The sequence below is a fragment of the Bos indicus genome, chromosome 9 (genome assembly GCF_029378745.1).
Source record: "Bos indicus isolate NIAB-ARS_2022 breed Sahiwal x Tharparkar chromosome 9, NIAB-ARS_B.indTharparkar_mat_pri_1.0, whole genome shotgun sequence".
Classification (NCBI taxonomy): Eukaryota; Metazoa; Chordata; class Mammalia; order Artiodactyla; family Bovidae; genus Bos; species Bos indicus.
The window spans coordinates 102977585-102991846 of NC_091768.1; positions in this window are offsets into that span (position 1 = coordinate 102977585).

Here is a 14262-nt window from a genome sequence, read left to right on the forward strand (position 1 = left end):
TGATGATGCTGTCGTACCCTGTGCTTTGTTTCCTAGAACAACATCCTCTGTGTTGTGACAGATCGTTTTTCCCTACTGTAGCTCACATTTGTTTAAAAAGAAAAGCAGGAGAAAACCCCTCCCAGCACCTTGTGCGAGGCTTCCAGCTGGGGGGTCGAGCACCTGAGTCTGCTGTATTTCCACAGGCTGGTGAGTGTCTGTGTCGTCCAACAGAGAGAATTAACTCCAGCCTATATCCTGGGGCTTGTTTTTCCAACACACAGAGAGAAAAGGCTTGATTCTTTTCTCAGTTCAGAGAGAGGGTGTGTTTTTGTGGCGTCTCTATTTCAGAACTCCCAGCTCAGATGCAGAACGTTTATGCATGAGGTTGCTTTCTTTCTGCGTCTCTGCTTTCCAGAAGAATCGAGAGTGAGACCTTGGCGGTCAGAGGTAACATGGGTATGCCTCAGCTCGGGCCAGCAGTGGCCTGGGGGCTCCTTTTCATCTTGCAGGTATAATCCAAGTCCACCCGCGTTTGTTGACGCGAGGTCTGGAACTGGACCCCAGTAGAGGGCAGAAGCAGACTCGAGCCCATCTCCCACGGCTGGGGCCCACGGAGGTGGGTGGGAAGTCTGCGCGAGGACCCGGCTCACGGCAGAGTCTCAGGTGTTGGGGTCAGGAGGGCCTGGGGGGCGGGGTGGCGGGGTGGTGGGGCGTGGTGGGAAAGGGCCTCTTCTTTTGCTCAGAGCACGGAACTCCGATGCTGCTCCTGGCTCCGTGGGCCCTGGGATGCTCACGGAGCGTTCCCAGTGTCAGGGCCAGACCCCGGCAGAGGCGGGTGTCTTGTCTACAGGAGCAGAGCCTTGGAACAGCTCTGGGTCAGTGGGGGAGACTGGGGAGCTGGGGAGCGAGGTCAGGGGCAGTGGGGACTGTGGGGGAGCGGGGCTTCTCGCTTCCAACATTGAGAGACGGTAGAAACGCAATCGTTTTTGTAACAGTGTCGTGGAAACCCAGCTGTGCGGGGAATTTTCCAGTCACTTTTCCATCACTCCCGGGTAAAGATTAGAGAATCGATGCAGACAGCGGATGCTGCAGAAGGGGGTGGGTGCCACCCTCTTCCTACGGAGGACTTTGGGTGATGTGCAGCTTTTGAGAGCCCAGAAGATGACCTCACGTGACTGGATGACGGTTTTGGGCAGGTGGCTCCGTGACCATGAGCCTGAAATCCTAAGTGCAGCTTTGGGGTCGGGAGCCCCTCATGCTCCCGAGGTTCCAGGTTCCAGGTGTCCTGATTCGGGGTTCGGTCACAGAGCACCCCATCTCCTCCTTCCTCGTTTGCACGAAAACCAGGGATTGAGTTGGGCCTTTCCTTAGACCTTCAAGGATGGTGAGAAACAGCAAATTTATTTCTTCCTACTTTGAGCATTACTTTCTGGATTATTTGGTTACATTTGGGTTTTTAACTAAACAATTCTAAAGTAGGTTTTGTTAGTCTTATTCTTAGGAAAATAAACGATTAAAATTAAACTGCAAATCATCTGATTCATAAAATCGACCAATTTTAATAAAAGTATTTATCTTTTTAAAACAAGGCATTTGAATTATGTCTGTTCAGCCACATCAGTACAACTTTTCTTTCTATATATTTCCTTTGCTGATTATCATGACTCAACAGGATATTATGACCTGGGTCCCAGTACCGGGAAAGCAACTGTGGTGTTGATGAACAGCAGTGACAGCTGTGGGCAGCGCCCAAGTGTTACAGCATCGTTCCAAGCGCCGGCTCACACTTCCGCAACAACGCTGGCTGGGTGCTGATGTTAGGCCTGCTTTACAGACGTGAAGCCTGGGGTCCAGAGGAGGTGAGTCGTGAACCCCCTGTGTCCACTCCCGCCCACTACCTTGAATATGAGGAATCCAACGCCCCCTGCCCCTGGGGCCGTGTCCGTCTTCTCAGTGTTGGGCTTCGGGGTCTGGTGAGTGTCTAACACACTGAAGGCACCCAGAACATCAGCTGAAGGAGCAGCGACTTAGCTGCAGGACGGACGGATCAGCTGGCATGAACCATCCAGGTTCTGCAGCCTGGAATGATATCTGTGAAAATATGGCCTGGAGAAAATGGATAGAAGAGTGTGTTTCCACAGCTGAGGCTGCGATTAAGGCCCTTTTCTGCGGGTGCTGACTAGAGCCTGGAGAAAACGGATCGAAGAGTGTGTTTCCACAGCTGAGGCTGCGATTCCACAGCTGAGGCTGCGATTAAGGCCCTTCTCTGTGGTGCTGACTAGAGCGTGGCATCTCGAGGCTTTGGCCTTGTTTCTTGGACCTGAGGGAGGGCAACTCTGTCTTCGCCTTGCTCTCCCTGTCATGGCTGCATCGCCTCATCGCCTGACAGCTCAAAAGGTTCTGGGTCCATAGGGGCCCGTATTTGGGTTGATGTAAAAGTTTTGATTTCTGGGGCTTTGCGTCTCCAGTAAACGTTCGAGTCAGTTTGTCAGTTTCTGTAAAGTTACCTGCTGGGGTTTTGGTTGGGATGATGAAGCTGGGAAGAACCGACAACTGGACCCTACAGAATCCCCTTATCCGTGGACATGTATTTAGATATTGTTTGATTTCATCATCAGAGCCTTGTTTTCCTCACGAGTGTCTCATACGTACCTTGTCAACAGGGCACCAACACATTCTCTTTTCGGGATGCTAATGTGAGCGGCAATGTGTTTTTATTTTCAAATTCCACTTGCTCATTACTGGAAGCATTGACTTTCTACCCGGTATTTTTCCACTTTTAACCTACCGTCCTAGTTGCTAACAAGGCCATCACACGGTGACGCCTAATTAAAAAGTGGATTTTGAACGATGCAAGGTTTGGCTAATGATTCCCCGTGAGTACGGAAGACGGTTTGGAAAGACTTTAATTCCCCGAAGCCGCAGGGCCACATATCGCGTGACTTCACTTCTATTTCATGGGGGATATTTTCTCTCTGTCATCATGGGACTCAGCCCTCTTGCCACCCCGGCCAGAAGGGCGCGGCCTTGACCTCATCTTGCCTCTGGCGGGACCTCACTTTGACGTGGCCTCCTCCTCCCTGGGTGGAGGGGGTGCTCCTCCCTGACACGTCAGTTTTGGAAGGAAAACCTTGAAGAATGATTCTTAGCACTCACCACGTGGTATTTGAAGGATGCAGTAGTCACGCTCTCAGGGGTTTTGCTTGGTCAGAGGACGGTCAGCTTCTTATATGCATCTCCAGGATGGTGGAAGGTTCTAGATGTGCTGTGGTGGTTTCTAGAAGGAGAAAACGTAGGTGCGAAGAAATACCTGAGGTCCTGAATAACAGTGATTCGAGCTCCGTTAGCATTGTTAAATCATGTGGTGCTGTGATTATGAGGTCCGAGTATGTTCTTTCTGCCCTCAAAACTCAGCCAATGACCGGCTGCCTCCTCCCGACCTGAGTGGGGGGAACAGCGGGACGTTTCCACCCCTCGCTTTCCTGGGGAGCGGCTATGCCGGGGTCCCCCCCGTCCGGGTTTTCTCCCGGTTTTGTGAGGGGATGGGGAGGAAGGCGGCGTGAGGAGGGTCACCTCAGGTGGGCGTTTCTGCCCGTCCTCCCCCAAGGGCACCTCTGTCATATGGAAGGACGCCCTCACGCGAACTGGGTGAGTGGGGCTTCCTCCAGGCTGCACCGTCACCTGTTGGAGGAAAGCGACGAGAAGGCAGGGAGGGCGGTGGGAGGTCAGGTACCCCGAGGGCGTGACCACACTCACACACCACCCCGCATCCCTCACCCAAGGTGACCACACTCACACACCACCCTGCGTCCCTCACCCAACACGACCACACACACAACACCATGCCTCTCACCCAGCGTGTCCACACTCACACACCACCCCGCGCCTCTCATCCAACACGACCACACTCACACACAACATGCCTCTCACCCAGCATGACCACATTCACACACAAAACCATGCCTCTCACCCAACGTGACCACACTCACGCACAACCCACGCCTCTCACCCAAGAAGCTGATCCCAGCAGGTCCAGGAGGTCCTGCAGCCTCACTGGCCCCTTTGCTGCATCTTCCAGGTTGATAAAGTTGCACTCAGAAGGCACCTGTCTCACCAAGGAGAGGCTCTGCAGCCTGATGCCGCACCACGTCCCTTTGGCAGCTTCCTGCATCACAGGAGTGGCCAGGAGGCACCGAGACATGTTAGTTGTGAAACAGAAGGAATTGGCTTCTGTAACTATGACCTTTCTGAAACGGCTAGGACAGGACTCTAGAATCGATGGAAACTCCTCACGTGAGAACTGGTCTTTGGGGTGTAATTCTCTCTGCAGAAAGACAGGGCACTGGAGTGAGCAGGCCGAGGTCTGGCGACCCCATGACCGTTGTGTAGGGGAGCGAGCAGGCAGAGGTCTGGCGACCCCATGACTGTTGTGTAGGGGAGCGTGAGGGCTTTCCTGGCTCACACCTCAGTTGCCACCACTGGCTCAAGGTGGTGTTTTTGTCTTTCAACAAAATGGGTGAGGGATTAGTGAGGTACTGGGGGTAGCACGCTGGGGCGTCGCTCTGGAAGCTTAACAAAGTGCTGGCGTGGCTGCGGGTGGGGTTTGCCTGCCTCTTCAGGCTACTTGGCTCCTTCCATCTTTCAAAACTTCCTACTAATGTTAAACTACCATGCAGCAGTTTGCCTCTGCATCAACAGAGTCAGGGTCTCGGATATCATTTATAAATAAAAGACTGATGTTCATCTCAGAAGACACAAAGGCTAGAGGCCATTTCTGAGCACCTCAAGTGTGAGCGTTACTGCACGTTACAGGGCACATCTGGGGCTAGGAGAATGATTTCTTCGGGGTAGCTGTGAGGCTGATGGTGCTGGTGTTTCCTCCTGGGGGTCGGGGAAGGGGGAAGCTCATCTATGGAAGGCTTTCTTCGTGTCCCCCGGGGTCTCTGAGTGCATCCGGCCTGTGTCTAGGGACCATGCGACAGCGTTCATGGCCATACATCTCATTTCAGCTTGATGTGACTGAAAGTTGACTCAGTTCTTGGTCAGAAGTGTTTTGTTGACATTGGTTGAAATTCATTTGGTTTGTGTGTCTATCCCCCCAGCGTGGGTGCATTTATATGGTAGAGTAAACATGCACTGAGTAAATGCAGTGATACATGTCTGTACACAACACGGATGAGACATAAGACAGTCTTGGGACAGACAAGGTCACCTGGAAACAGTTATGTCCAGAGCTGTAGCTCCAGGGAGTTCCCAGGAATAAGAGGGATGGTCCATGCAGTCAGACTGGGCGGCGTCTCCTGAGGGGCCACGTGGGGAGGGTCCATGCAGTCAGACTGGGCGGCGTCTCCTGAGGGGCCACGTGGGGAGGGTCCATGCAGTCAGACTGGGCGGCGTCTCCTGAGGGGCCACGTGGGGAGGTGGCCCCGCCTTGAGTCTTACTGGACTTTTTGGCCGCAGCGCACAGCATGTTGGGTCTTAGTTCCTTGACCAAGAATGAAACCCCTGTCCCCTGAGTGGAAGGCGGTCTTCCCCACTGGACCACCGGGGAAAGCCCTAACCTGGCGTCTTAATTCCTTGGGGGCAAGAAGTGACTCCTTGGGAGTGGGGCGGTGAGACCCTCTTCACGACGTTGTTGACGAGGGTCTCTATTCCAAGGTCCACTGCTTTCCTTATTTACAGAAGACGTAGGGTGGAGCTTGGCGTGCCTGAGGGCAGAACCAGAGACTCCCCTGAGAACAGCCTGGGCCCCAGTGACCACGGCTCTAAATGGATGCTCCAAGGCCTCGGGAAGAGGGTCTCTGAGGGGATGGTGGGAGGGCGCACTGCTGCTTGGCCAGAGGCTCGGTGGGCGGGAGCAGGGCCCTCCCCACGTCTCCAGGGATGAGCCACCTGCAGAGAGACTCCTGAGGGTCAGCAGGGTCCATCCTGGGACTTTAACTGGACACTCCACCTGCCTGGAAAGCGAGGCCTTCCTCTTTTTTATTTATTTTTAATTGAAGGATAACGGCTTGACAATATTGGTTTAATTTCTGCCATATATCAAGATGAATCAGCCATAGGTGCACCTGTGTCCCCTCCCTCCCTCCCACCTCCCGCCCAGTGAGGGCGTCTTTGAAGAGCGTTGTTCGAATAAGAAGAGTTGGAACATTTCCTGTCTGTCCTTGTGTGCAGAGAGGTAGGGGCGTGGGGTCCCCAGGAGGGGAGGTTGGCATCCTGCCCCCTCACCATCTCCCCTGGATGCCCTGCGCTGCCTCCCAGGGGAGCACAGACACTGGGGGGACCCCAGGCTCAACTCTGAGGACACTGCACTGGAGGCAGCCCTGGGCGGGGTGGGGGTGCTGGGGGCTGGAGGGATGAGCTGAGGTCAGATGCCCATTGAAAGTTTACTCAGCTCGAACTAAACCATCCAAGACCCGAGATGAAGCTGCATCCGTACCTGGAAGGGGCAGGAGAAGCAGGGAGCCTGCCCAGACGCGGTCCCGGGGCAGGGAGGTGTGCGTGGGGGCCACAAGGGGAAAGGACGTCCACTCGGGCCACATCCCGCCTCGTCCAGGCCCAGCCGGCCAGCACCAGAGCCGGCCGAGGCCACGGCCGGTCACGCCCCTCTTCTCCCGGGTCCCCAGGGTGAGGACACGGCCGGGGGTGGGGCGTGCGCGGAGCAGTGTCAACCCCTCCCTGGTCACAGACGTGCGCTGGACCTGCCTCACGGGCCTGTGGATCCCGGGGAAGGTCACAGTGCCCGCTCCCCCCGGACCCGTCACATGTGGTTCTCAAATAGGCACGGCTATCTTATTGATAGGTTTAGATAATTTATTTGAAGACCTGCAGGACATTTGGTCCGGTCCAATACGTGAACCGTGAACTTCCAGATGCTCAAGCTGTTTTAGAAAAGGCAGAGGAACCAGAGATCAAATTGCCAACATCCGCTGGATCATGGAAAAGGCAAGAGGGTTCCAGAAAAACATCTATTTCTGCTTTATTGACTATGCCAAAGCCTTGGACTGTGTGGATCGCAATAAACTGTGGAAAATTCTGAAAGAGATGGGAATACCAGACCACCTGACCTGCCTCTTGAGAAACCTATATGCAGGTTAGGAAGCAACAGTTAGAACTGGACATGGAACAACAGACTGGTTCCAAATAGGAAAAGGAGGACGTCAAGGCTGTACATTGTCACCCTGCTTATTTAACTTATATGCAGAGTACATCATGAGAAACACTGGGCTGGAAGAAGCACAAGCTAGAATCAAGATTGTCAGGAGAAATATTAATAACCTCAGATATGCAGATGACACCACCCTTATGGCAGAAAGTGAAGAAGAACTAAAAAGCCTCTTGATGAAAGTGAAAGAGGAGAGTGAAAATGTTGGCTTAAAGCTCAACATTCACAAAAGGAAGATCATGGCATCTGGTCCCATCACTTCATGGGAAATAGATGGGGAAACAGTGGAAACAGTGTCAGACTTTATTTTTGGGGGCTCCAAAATCACTGCAGATGGTGACTGCAGCCATGAAATTAAAAGACGCTTACTCCTTGGAAGGAAAGTTATAACCAACCTAGATAGCATATTCAAAAGCAGAGACATTACTTTGCCAACAAAGGTCCGTCTAGTCAAGGCTATGGTTTTTCCTGTGGTCATGTATGGATGTGAGAGTTGGACTGTGAAGAAAGCTGAGTGCCGAAGAATTGATGCTTTTGAACTGTGGTGTTGGAGAAGACTCTTGTGAGTCCCTTGGACTGCAAGGAGATCCAACCAGTCCATCCTAAAGGAGACCGGTCCTGGGTGTTCACTGGAAGGACTGATGCTGAAGTTGAAACTCCAATACTTTGGCCACCTCATGTGAAGAGTTGACTCATTGGAAAGGACTCTGATGCTGAGAGGGATTGGGGGCAGGAGGAGAAGGGGACGACAGAGGATGAGATGGCTGGATGGCATCACCGACTCAATGAACATGAGTTTGGGTAAACTCCGGGAGTTGGTGATGGACAGGGAGGCCTGGCGTGCTGCGGTTCATGGGGTCGCAAAGAGTCGGACACGACTGAGCGACTGAACTGAACTGAACTGAAAGTGCCCACTCAGACACTTGGTCCCCGTGAAAAGGTCTTTAAAATTTCAGCAGTTTTTTGTATGTCCGTCACACCCCCATGAAATGCTGTAAAATGAAATAAATGAATTTTCATGGCCTCCTGGCATATTCCATTCACTGTTTTCACCACAAAGAGAACGTTTTCCCAAACTGCACTTTACTTTTAAAACTATGTCCACCTTATTTGAAAAAATAAGGCCCATGTATCAAAAAAGGGCCAATTATGGAAGATCTCCCCAAAGAGAATCAAGAAAATTCTCCTGTTGCTACCTAGATGGCCGACTCCTGTGAGAAAGTGTCAGATGCACAGGTTTTCGAAATCCCGCCAAGTTTCCCTCGGTTGCCGAGCGGGACGGGCAGCAGCAGGTAGGCTGGGCGGGGAGGCTGCGGCCAGGCCAGTGATGGCCCGGGGGGCGGGCACCCTGGTTCTGCGACGCGGGGCAAATTCCCAAGCTCCTCACTCCGTCTCCCTGGGCTCCTCCTGAAGGTGTGGGTGTTACCCGAGGGCAGGGTGCTGGGAGTCCAATGGTTACGTGGTGCGCGTGAGGCCCCGGCACCCAGATGGCTCTCGGTCAGTGTCAAGCGTGACCGGGGCGGCTGCCCTGGGCTCAGCACACGCCCCTTAAGAGGCCGCACAGGCCTCCACCCACAGCGTGCACCTCGGGGGTGTTCTAGACGCCCAGCCCCCGTCAGCTTCAGGACCTTTCCACCCCCGCCCCCGCCGGCTGTCACCCTCCCCTCCCGGCCCTGTCTTGGGAACCACAAACCTTCCCTCTCTGTGGATCTGCCAGTTCTGCAGATTTCACACAAATGGAATCCTGCTCTCTGTGCTCTTTTGTGACTAATAACATGTTTTTGAGCTCATTTGGTGCCAGTAAAGATCAAATGAGATAAAGTCTGTGTACATAAATTCATGCTCTATTATTAAATTTTGATCATTTGGCCTGGGTTTTGTCCTGCCCCTGATGGCGGCCGTTTATGATAAATATGTCCTTTCATCTGTCCCCATAACAGTAATTAGTCAAAAATAAATCAACAGCTAAAAGTCTGCTAAAAATTGTCTGGTGGCCCCTCAAACTTGCAATCGATTTTGTCTCATTTTGGTTCAGTTCCAGCTGAAGTAGCAGGGACAGGGACGCCCGCAGGACACGGTCCGAGGCTGGTATGGATGTGGGCGCTGACCCTGGTGGGCGGCCTCGGGTGCCTGGGGTGGCCCTGAGCCCAGAGCGGAGGCGTTTTGGAAGCTGCGTCACTCGCAGGGCCTCTGTGGGCACTAGCGGGGAGCGGGGGCCACTGAGGACGTGGGCATGCCGGGCCGGGGTGGCAATAGAGGCTCGGGAGACACTCTGTGTGCTAGACCCCCGCTCCCCTCACCTCCTGTGACTTCCGCTGGGCTGTCGTTCGGAGGGAAGGGGCAACAGGGCGGAACCAGGGACACGTCGCCGGCAGAGCCCAAGTCCTTTGGAGACAGGAGGAGGGGGAGGCCCAGGGCTAATTCTAAGTCCTGTGGGGCAGATGGGGGACTTGTGTCTGTTCCCAAGGTGAAAACTGCAGAAAAGAGACAGGGAGGCCGGGAGATGCCGGTCGCCAGTGCAGGCACCCTGGGGGGCCAGCTGCCGGAACAGCCAGGTGAAGATGCCCGGAAAGCCGCTGGGTATACGGCCTGGGCTCAGGACTGGGCTGGAAACACTGCAGTTCTGCAGACAAAGGCCTCCCACGAGCCCCGCTCTGCGCGGGACACGCAAGACGGGACCAGCAGGCCTTGCTCCGTGGGTCACACGGATGGAGGTGCAGACAACGCTTCGATCTCGGGCAAGATGCCCGGTGCTGTATGGGCATCATCTGTGTGATCCTCACAGAGCTGCACGAGGTTAGAGCCGTGCAACCGACGAGGGGACAGACAACTGCCCAGACCACACAGCTCATGAGGGGAGGAAGCGGAGGGGACTGTGGACGTCTGACCCCCGAAAGTGGCCAGCAGTGCGTGGTCAGCACTGACAAATGCTAGAGAAGGGGAGAAGCTGTACTGAAGCTTCCTGAATGTGGCAGAGGGGCTGCGGCCCCACAGCCCCTGGGGGAGCTGGGCCAGGAAGCTGTGAGCAGAGGCTCTCACCCGCCTGCGGGCACAAGTGCCCTAGAGCGTCTCTGCCCGTGGCAGCCTGGAATCCGCGCCTGCATCGCTGGCGTGGCCTGTGGCCCCCGGCAAAGTCTTCGTCGGGATCTGGGTTATTGTTTTTGTTCACATCCTGGGCGCGGCTGGACCTGAGAGGCCGACAGGAGAGAGAGAGCAGGGAACAATGGGCGGGGCGGCCAGGGAGAGACCGGGTCAGATGCAAAGCGGCTGTGTGCTCACTAGACACAGGGAACACGGCGGCCGCCCAGCTGGAAATGGCGTCGGTGCCTCAGGGGGACCTCGGCACAGACACCGGAGGCTCAGGCCACCAGAGCCGGCTGACCGCCAGGGAGTCAGAGGTGGAGTCTGAATGGGAGAAACAGCCTCGTCAGTCAGACGGCCTGACACACGGGGTCTCCTCCCCGTCTCCCGAGAGAGCAGAGACCCCAGGCCTTCTCTGACCCTTGCCAGCCCCCAGGCCCCCGCCCGAGGGACCCCACGTTCCTGCTCAGGCCAGCTTCTCAGACAGGGCTCAGAGCTCCGGGCCGCTGGCCTCGGCACTCAGTGGCCCTCGGCCTTCTCCGGGCTGCGGGCCAAACGTGACAGACGCACCTCGCTGAGCATTTTGCCTTCGTGTCTCCTGCTGAATCATCTCACGTGCCAGGGCTTCCCCTCTTAACCCTCCTGGCTGTCGGATGCCTTCTCTGAGGAGCAAACAGGGTCTGCGACAAGCGGTGCAAAGTCAGAGGCGAGAGCCAGTCCGGAAACGGCCACGTGGACGTGCAGCCTGGCTGGTGACGCCAGGGTCAGACGGCCAGATGACAGGTGACACCCTCCCACGAAGGAGTCCTGGCCCTCACAGGACCCTCAGGAGGGCTTCACAGGTGTCCTAGCCCGCGGCCGGCTCCGCCGCCGAGAGAGGGCCGCCCCAGCATAAGACGGGGAGCGCCCTGAACCCGGACTCACACTACTAATCAGCTGTCACTTTAGTGGTCTTTCCCAGCAGATTGTTTTTCTTTAAAATACTTTATTATTGGCCCAGATGTACCAAAGGTGTCTATTTTCAATGGAAAACATACTTTGCTGGGCTGACATTCTCTGGGCTTTTGGACTCGTTCCTGCCCTGAGCCGGGGGAGGGGGCCCTGGCAGAGGGCAGACGTGAGCTGGAAGGTGTGTCCTTGGGCCGCAGCCTGGCTCCTCCTGGAAAGGGGCCAACAGCTCCCGTCCTCTGTGTGGCCCCAACTGCCGCTTCCTCACGCCCAGACCGCTTGCCGCGTTCAACCGTCCCCAGTGGAAGCATCGCCACACTCTTTCGGTATTACCCCGGACAATCTTGACCCTCAGAAAGGTTGCTCCATCCGGGTCACATCTGATTCTGTCCCAAGCGCCGTTCTGAGCCCAGACCCGGGTGACTTTCAGCGTCTGTGGCTCGGGCGTGAAGCCCGAGCGACCCGGGGGACTTTTAGCGTCTGTGACTCGGGCGTGAAGCCCAAGCGACCCGGGCGACGTTCAGCGTCTGTGGCTCGGGCGTGAAGCCCAAGCGACCCGGGCGACGTTCAGCGTCTGTGGCTCCGGCGTGAAGCCCGAGCGACCCGGGCGACGTTCAGCGTCTGTGACTCAGGCGTGAAGCCCGAGCGACCCGGGCGACGTTCAGCGTCTGTGACTCAGGCGTGAAGCCCGAGCGACCCGGGCGACGTTCAGCGTCTGTGGCTCCGGCGTGAAGCCCGAGCGTCACAGGGACGGCCGCCCAGCTGCATTGCGGCTTTTGGAGGACATACGTTCCAGGGTCATCGCCATTTCTCCACCACAGACACATTCAAATGAAGCCGCGTCCTCGGCCTCTGCGGTGGACCGTGCCGGACGGGGCTGCCCTGAGACCAGGCCACCACCCGGAGAAGCGCTCGCCTGAACAAGCCCGGGGTCCAGGGGACTTGCTCTCAAAGACCACCCACCTGTTGGGCATCTGTGGGGAAAGAGCCCCCAGAATTAGCACGAGGGGTCCCACACTCACCCCACGACAAACCCCTGCTAAGATGTGAGTTCGGCCCCAGTTCCCACGATCCTCAGAGACATGTAAGGAAGCCCTGCTTCCCTGGGGGCCACAGACCTCAGGGCACCCTCTCACCCCAAGCGTCACCCTGGCCTCACACCCGCTACCGTGATGGAGGGGCCTGGGGAGGGGTCTGAGGGGCCTGGGGAGGGGTCTGAGGGTCTGGGGAGCCTGGGGAGGGGTTGGGAGGGGTCTGAGGGTCTGAGGAGGGGTCTGAGGGGTCTGTGAGCAGATGTTTGTGTTTGGGCTGGGAGAGGCGGGGAGGCCGCGCTCTGCAGGGAATCCTGGGCTGCTCTTCCCAGGCTTCTTTGTGCTCAGTCACCTTCAGGACTGTCGAGGCCGGGGCAGGGTTCTGCTGGGCGCCCGTCCACACGCGCTCAGGTGGATGCAGACGTCCGGGCGTTTCCTCCGAGCAGGGCCGTGTCCAGGAATCACGGCACACGTGCTCCACACAAGCGCGGAGCTCAGCCTTCAGGAGACCATGAAGTCAGGGCGGCGGTGTGCTTAAGATGCAGACAAAGAAGAAAAGAGCAGGCCCGCCCCGGATCCCTCCCCAGGCCCCTCTCCAGGTTCCTCCCCCTCCCCAGGCCTCTCCCCAGGCCTCTCAGACCCCTCCCCAGGCTCCTCCCCAGGCCCCACCCCAGATTCCTCCCCAGGCCCCTCCCCAGACTCCTCAGACCCTCAGACCCTCAGACCCCTCCCCTGGCTCCTCAGACCACTCCCCAGGCCCCCAGACCCCTCCCCAGGCCCCTCAGACCCCTCCCCAGACCCCTCCATCACAGTAGCGGGTGTGAGGCCAGGGTGACGCTTGGGGTGAGAGGGTGCCCTGAGGTCTGTGGCCCCCAGGGAAGCAGGGCTTCCTTACGTGTCTCTGAGGATCGTGGGAACCGGGGCTGGACTCACATCTTAGCAGGGGTTTGTCGTGGGGTGAGTGTGGGACCTCTCGTGCTAATTCTGGGGGCTCCTTCCCCACAGATGCCCAGCGAGTGGGTGACCTTTGAGAGCGAATCTCCTGGACCCCCGGGGTCCAGTCCAGTCAGACGCGCAGAAGCGGAGCCTGGGCAGCCCGGCGATGCCATGCAGGGGCTCCGTGCCCAGCGGCTGGACTCTGACCGCGCGTCTCCCCACCCTCAGCCTGGCTCCCTGCTGCACTTCTGGGGCCAGGCAGCCCTGGATGCTGCACCCAGATGGCCGATCCCGGGCACGGTGTCTCAGGCCACAACACGCCTCGTCCGCCAGGAGCAACGCGGTACCCAGGGGCGGGGACGGGCCTGGGTGGGACTGATGGCCTCAGAGTTGGACTCGAGGGCGGACACAGGCGGGACCTGCTCAGATCACGGCCTCTGCCCCAGGAGGCGGGTGTGTGGTCGGGCACTTATGAGACGGAGGGAATCAGGGAAGCCGGCGCAAGCGTGTGTCCTGTGGGGTCGGGAAGGAGGGGCCCAGAGGCCGGCCTGGCCCCCGACTGCAGTGAAGCAGCTTCTCAGGCGAATTCACCGCAAGCATGCGCCAAAGCGCCATTGCAAACTTGCTGATAAAGCTTCTTTTCAAATAATTGAAGATGTTTTGGGGAGAGATTTTGTGGTGTGTGTGTGTCTGGATACTCTGAAGTAACAGTAAGGAAAGGATTTCCGGCAGCGGTCACCAGGGTGGCCGCGGGGATGAACCTCCCGGAACCTGCCGCTCCCTGGCTCTCTCCCATCCCGTGCTCCCACGACCGCCTTTTCTTCTTATTCCTGAACACTTAAGTCACGTAACCTTTCACCCTCTCTGAGCAGGGTCCTGGTCTCAGCCTGGTGCCTGCCGCCCCGGCTGTTCCATTCCTAGCCAAGTTCGGGGGTCATTTGAGATTGGGGTGTCCCTCCAGCCCTGACAGGCCTCTGTCTTTGGGGAAACCCGCCCAAACATATCCCCAGAGGAGGAACTCGGCCCTCCCTGGCAGGGGCTTCACCCGGGCAGGAAACAAACCCCACAAAGGGGGTTTGCTTCAGCTTCCCGTAGAGGCGTGATGGACTCCTGGTTTCA